Genomic DNA, 7,051 nt, shown 5'->3' with positions numbered 1-7,051 from the left:
TTTTGCGGTACGCGGGCCTCTCACCGCCGTGGCCTCTCCCGTTGCGGAGCACAGGCTCCGGACGCGCAGGCTCAGCGGCCATGGCTCACGGGCCCAGCCACTCTGCGGCACGCGGGATCTTCCCGGACCGGGGCACGAACCCGCGTCCCCTGCAACGGCAGGTGGACTCCCAACCACTGCGCCACCAGGGAAGCTCTGTATGCCATCTTTTAAACCAACACTATTCTTTCAGGGAAGGACAATGGACAACCTTCTACGTCTGGTCTTGGGTTTAAGAGCAAGTTTTCCAAAATGACCTCAGAGATGAGGTTGCCAATTCTTCCTACCCATTAGTATTTGTGTTCAGCGTCCTGAAAAAACTGTCCGTTTTGCCAATTAGTTCACACTCATTTGGACATGTATCAGGTGGGGAGAAAGATGTTTTCTAATGCACTAGAACTGAAAGACGAAAAAAAAATGGAGATGCAGTACCAAGTTGTGAATATTTTGGGACTCACTGTGCAAATTATTTCTAAGTATTCACCATAGCAGTTTTCCCCAACATATTTAGTGGGCGAATAGTACAGTCAGTGACACCTGGCCCTCTACGCTCATTCACATGATTTCATTAATTTGTTTCATCTAACTGCTTATTCCTTTCATTTTGCTTCTATTAAACTACTGAGGTTTTTCCTGCATTTTACCTAGCTTCCAAACAATCAGCATTAATCCTTCATTCATTCAATTACCTTACTAGGTACTGCCACAATACCTCTGCCTTCAACTTCCTTTTGAAACATTCATTACATTTCTTGCTGTTTAAAATTGTGAAATATTCTTGATATGCACATTTATCCTGAGGTAGACGAATACAGTTCTATAAAATGAAACAACAGGATGTGACAGTTCTTCGAAAAAAAGAAAGTCCTTTGAAATTAGCTCTCCTAGGAGTCTATTAACCCCTTATTCATATCTTTTGAATATTCTATATAAAACACACTGCTAATATAATCTCTGGACTGCTTTATTCTTTAATGAACAAAAACTAAAACTGAAGGAGAAGAGAGATTATCCCACAGGGGCGATACTTGAGAGCATAGTTAATATTTTAATTTCTTTCTGAGCACTGACAAGTTGCCTGTATATGGGGCATGGGGTTTTTAATTCATTCATTTATTCAGAATGTTATTATGCCCCAATCTGAGCCAAGTACTGTGCTAGGTACTGAGGTATACAGTTATTAAAGACAACCCTTCACTCAAGTAGTATCTAAGCTAGCGCACAGAGAGACAAAAAAATAATTATAAAACCGCATGTTGTTACAAGCTACGAACAAGCGAAGGACCAGGTGCCAGCTTAGGGGTTGAGGAAAGGCTTCCTCAAGACTGAAGGAGCAAGAGCAGGACAGGCTAGAAAGTGAGAGTGGTATTCCAGGCAAGGGGAACAGCATATGCAAAGGCACAGACACTGGAGGATAAACTGTATGTATGTGTGGGAATGTTAAATTTTAGGAAGGCCTCCATCCTCCAGAATGCTCAAAATTGCAACTGGTGTGCTTGCCTCGAGTTTCCCAAATAATTTATTTGTGATATGGACCAGTGTTAGAATAATGTATAACAAAACAGTAAGTTATCTTTCTACTGTCTGCTTATAAGGATCACTTTAATCTTCGTGCGCTTGACTACTCTCAAGTGGTACTTGTTTGTAGATGCGTTTGATAGGAAAAGACAAGAAGGTTATTTACCTTCTTGTCTATTGAAGGTGAGACAAGAAGGTAAATAAATTTGAAATTGGTAAGCCAATTTCAAATTATCAGTATGGGTGAGGAAGATATATTCTTTAGCAAAATTACTCAGCTAAGACCATTGTCCTAGACCAGTAGTTCTCAAAGTTTAGCATTCATAAGAATCCCCTGGAAGCCTTGTTAAAACACAGATGGCCAGGCCCCATCTTCAGAGTTTTGATTCATCAGGTCTGGGTAGGGGTGAGAATTTGCATTTCTAACAAGTTCCCACGTGATGCTTATGCTGCTGATCTGGGACCATACTTGGAGAAACTGGTCTACAGACTTCTTTCAAGTCATTGCAATCATAGAACTGAAAATATCAAGTCACATGGACTCTTACATGTTAACCATAAATAAGAGTTTAATGCTCTCAAAATAACAGACTGCACCCAAGATGTTTTCTAACTGAAGCCTAGAGACCTTAAATCTCATTCACTCCCCGGGCCCCACTTCCTTAGCTTTGTCCTTTGGGCTTCGAAAAGCAATGTGATTAAAATAGTTTATTTCCATACCAAAAGCCTTGCTTTTGACCAGCGCACTCTCTCCTGTACTCTGGTGCTTTCTGAAATATTCTGTTACGTAAGGAGCAAATTACTCCCGAATTTAAACAGACTTCAACAGCTATTACCCTTGTGAAAGCTGCTTGTGAAAATGTGGAGAGTGATCTTTAATGTTTTCTCTTTCTGGTGAAGGGGAAATCAGGCAAAATAAATATCAGTCTGAGGGTCCAGATACTTGCAGCTGAATTTAAATAATGAAATAAAATATCATTATTTTCAAGGAACATTTGTCTTAAAAAAAAAAGGCTTTCTTTGCTTTCCAAACATATATGGCATTTTGACAAAATGAGCTTTTGCTACTATTTCCACTGAGAACGTTCACAGAAACCTTCAAGCGAACCAAGCCTCAAAGTAGCCTCAGGTTTTTTAAAATGACAACATGGCTGTGGTTAAACAAAACATAAGCAGGGAACCTTCATTTTCACCCAGAAGAGCTGCCCACTTGCCTTGTTATGGAACTCTGCTGGCTGAAGGAGCCTCTGGTACTATGACTCCGCAGTTATTTTAAGTATCCGCGTGGGAGGGATGGGGGATGGGATGGACACAAGGTTGATAAATTCCCTTACCTACCTCTGGAGGAGAGGAACTCTGGGCACGACGCTGTCTTATTTACACAGCGAAAAGTGGAATCCATTAGATTTGGCCTTGGGGTTAGGAGGGAAGGAGGAAAAGGAAAAAGAGAACATTAAATTTAAAATATTTCCCTTTGTCCATAATTTTTGAAGCAAAACCACTCAGCAAGCAGTAGGATATTTTTAAAAAACATTTTAATGAATATATCACCATTTATTCATCTCTTTCCTGTCCCAGTGCTCTTGATAAATTGACCTGAAATACCTGTGTAGCTCTTATCATCTGTGTGCAATTGGGGCTGTCAGAGGCATGATGGAGAGCAACCTAAGTCAATCCAAGTTAGAAGCAACAGATTTCACTCTGGGCAACGTTTTCTTTTTACCTAAAAAACACTATGTATACTATCTGTGGATCTCTTGGTGAGGTGATTTCTCCTACAAAACTTGCCCATGCCAGAACTTCCCTGTGTCTAGCCACTTGTACAGAGACTCCCCTCTTCATGGCTGCCTGCCCCCCATACCAGGTCGGGAGTCATAAGCCCTAGGCTTTTTTCCCAAGACCCTCCCAGAACATCAGTTAAGAGAGAGCAGGAAGAAACAAAAACAAGTGAAAAGCCACCTTCTCAAACGTCAGGACCCTGACATCCAAATCATGTAATTTAAATGCAGCCTTATAAGTTTTAGACCCAAGCCATACACCTAAAGAATACCATAATACGGTAAATATCATAATACTTAAAGAAAATATCCCTGACAACAGAGAATACGTTTGTCAAATGCATAAGCATCAAAAATAAATGAAGCATAAGTGGATTAGTGTAAGTATCCATGCTATGGGCTTTTGAGAGACTGTAACCCAAAATATTATTTCTGTTTTTTAGTATACTGCAAAGTATCCATAACTAATGGCTTTGTAGAATATATTAAACCATAACAACTACTGCATTTCATAAATTCTAAGGTGCAACTTTTTAATACATTTTTACATCTAAAAATCAGCATGCATCTTACAGTCAATGATGTATCATATTGTGGTTTCATTGGCAATTTTTAAAATTTAGTTATTTTATTTAGCAGATAAAACAACAATGTGCCTTATACTCAGTCGTGTCTGATTTGGTGATATACATAATTATCTACAACAAGAAAGAGCTTTAGCATGAAGCATTTCAACTAACGAATCATAATTTGAGTGACTAAGTACAAGGCATTAGGTTTAGGTGATGGGGAGGCAAAGATAAATAGAATGTCTCTCTGATTTCAGAGTTAACAGCATAGTAAGGTAGAGTCACATATAAGCAACTAAATAAGTGCAAAATTTAGTGCTGTGGGAACACAAAGGAAGGAGAAAGTCATCCTGATTAAAGGATCAGAGAAGGCCCATGGAGGAGGTGATTTTTGAGATGAGTCTTAAGAAATGAGAAAGCTTCATCATGCACATTTGGTACAAGTAGATATAAATGTAGAAGGTTGAAGGAGTAGGATCTAACCTGAAGAAGAAGAAAAGCAAATCAACAGATTCTGAAAATTGCTCAAGAAATATCAGAGTTGTGGTATCATTGACTGAATAAGAAAACCAATTGGCAAGCCCAGTTTGAGCAAGGGGTGGGAGGAGTGAAGGTGGAGTGGAATACAGACTGGTTGGGGTATGTTAAGTTTGAGGTATTTATAGGGCATTGTAATAGGCATTTGCCTTTTTGTTTGTTTGTTTGTTTTGCGGTATGTGGGCCTCTCACTGTTGTGGCCTCTCCCGTTGCGGAGCACAGGCTCCGGACGCGCAGGCCCAGCGGCCATGGCTCACAGGCCCAGCCGCTCCGCGGCACGTGGGATCTTCCCGGACCGGGGCACGAACCCGTGTACCCTGCATCGGCAGGCGGACTCCCAACCACTGCGCCACCAGGGAAGCCCGGCATTTGCCATTTTTGAGTGCCCATCCCACACCCGGGAATATCCCCACTGTGTAAGTCTTGTTAGAAGGTAGGGCCCACTTCCCACTACAGAAGTTTAAAAAGCCAAATATTTGCTTCCCAGCTCCTCTTGCAGCTAGGGTACAGCTGAAACTAGCTTTCGCTAAACAGACATGCCCGTCTTGGGGTTTGAATCTGGAGTTAGTGATGCAAAAATGTAAGGCTAGGGGAGACTTCTTTTGGAGGTGAGGGCAGTGGCAGGATCCAGTGTCCATTAGAAGCTGCAGTATCCAGCATTCAGCAGTGCTGTCTTTACCACTCTGGCTCTGCTGAGTAATTTTGGCCAGAGTCCCAGGTATGAAACCTCTCTACAATCTTGCCTGTTTTCCAGCTTTCCCAGGGATGCTGGGAGATAGCCAACATCTTTTGAATAGGTTGTTTTTCTGTTTAAATCCATAAGAGTCCATTTCTATGGTTTGCAAAGTAAGAACCCTGGGTGCTAAAGACATATATCAGAAGATGCCTGACAAGGACTTGGAAAAGGAGCATAGAGCATAGGAGGACAGTTTACCTAGAGAACAAAATAGGGGAATCATTTGATTAGGACTGAAACTTAAAACAAAGAAAGAAAATAACAGATAGAGAAAAGAGGGAGGAAGGAAATGGCATTGTTTTGGAGGGAGGATGGAACAAGAACACTCAGCACATCTGAGAGAAGGGAAGGAGGAATCAGAGCCATAGAAAGCGCATGTCCTGAGGGCCTACATGTGCCAAGCATCTTGCATAAGCTAACTCATTTCATTTTTACAAATATTAAGTATTGCTATCCTAACTTTACAGTTGAGAAAAATGAGATGCATAAACATTAATTAAATAACTTTCTGAAAGTTACATAAATAATAAGTGGTGTGACCAGGATTCAAACTCAGATTTGTCTGATTCCAACATCACACTGCCTCCCTGCCACCAGCTTTAGGTAAGGATTTTGACACAGAAGCCAAAGATAAGGCTTACTGCGGGAGTTCTCGACTCTAGCTGCACACTGGAAACATAAATGGAGATATGGAAACTTATAATGCCTGGATCCCACCCCCAGAGTTTTCGATGTAATTGGTTTGAGGTGCAGCCTGGGGATCAGGACTTTTAAAAGCTTCCCAGGTGGTTTCAATATGCAGCCAAGGTTGAGAACCACTGTGGTAGGTGCTATTTCAGCAGAGGAGTGAAAGGGTTTGAAGAAAGAGGGAAATTAGGCTACAGAGGCAGCAAGTGGTGAAGTGAGGTATTGATAGGGGAACAGTGCAGTGAGGAGGAACAGGTTTGAGTGACATGAGTTTCAAGTGGGTCGAAAAGTAAATCGGAAGTGGACACAGGGAAAGTGAATGTAGACCATTCTTACAGTAATAACCATGGAGGTGAAAGGAGGTCCATAGCCACTCTCAACTGTAAGTTGAGAAAATGCTTTGGAAGGATAAAAACAATGAGAACATCTGTAAGCTGAGAGAAAGGGGGCCCTGGCAAGTGAGAATTGCAGATAAAAGTGAGAGGGTTGGGGTCCTGGAAAAGATGGAGTCTGTATTCAAAAGGAGAGAAAGGTTAACTTTTCTGGAAAGGAAAAGGACATTTTTCCTTTAATAAAGGAAGAAAATATTTTTTCTTTGGTCAGAGAGGCTGAGATAGATAGTGGGAAAGTAATGGAGGGAGCTTGAGGAAAGTGAAAGGGTGGGATTGGAAAAATGAATATAAAGAAGGGAATAAAGGAGTCAAAACAAAGGAATTAAATAGCTTTAACCTGATATCATATAAAAGGAATTTCAAGTGTAACTAATCATTAGGGTTACATGACTTTCTTAAACAATACCTGGGAGTTTTGAGAAGGTGAGAAAATGGATGAGGATGTTTACCCAGAGCTGGGGATTGCCCAGACTGACTGGGTGGTAGGTCAAGGGAGTCAGGAACTTTGGGGTGCTACTGAGATCACATACAGATACACATTTGAAATCTAAGCAAGGCTGTTTACTTTGGCATGAAATTTAATATATTAAAATTTACACTAGCCTCCATCCCTGACTTGGCACATAAAATATGTGAAATCCATACGTTCATGTTGAAATCCAAATGCGTTCAAAGATAGATAATGATGACTCGAATAGAGGAAGAAGTTGTGGTTTCACATCACGAAATGGTTAGAAGAGATTAGAATAGTGACCAGAGCCCTAAATAATTAATTTGGAAATTCATCTTTCCTGC

The sequence above is a fragment of the Neophocaena asiaeorientalis genome, unplaced genomic scaffold (genome assembly GCF_003031525.2).
Source record: "Neophocaena asiaeorientalis asiaeorientalis breed wild unplaced genomic scaffold, Neophocaena_asiaeorientalis_V1.1 scaffold194, whole genome shotgun sequence".
NCBI classification, from domain to species: domain Eukaryota; kingdom Metazoa; phylum Chordata; class Mammalia; order Artiodactyla; family Phocoenidae; genus Neophocaena; species Neophocaena asiaeorientalis.
Note: the sequence above shows the minus strand (reverse complement) of the source record.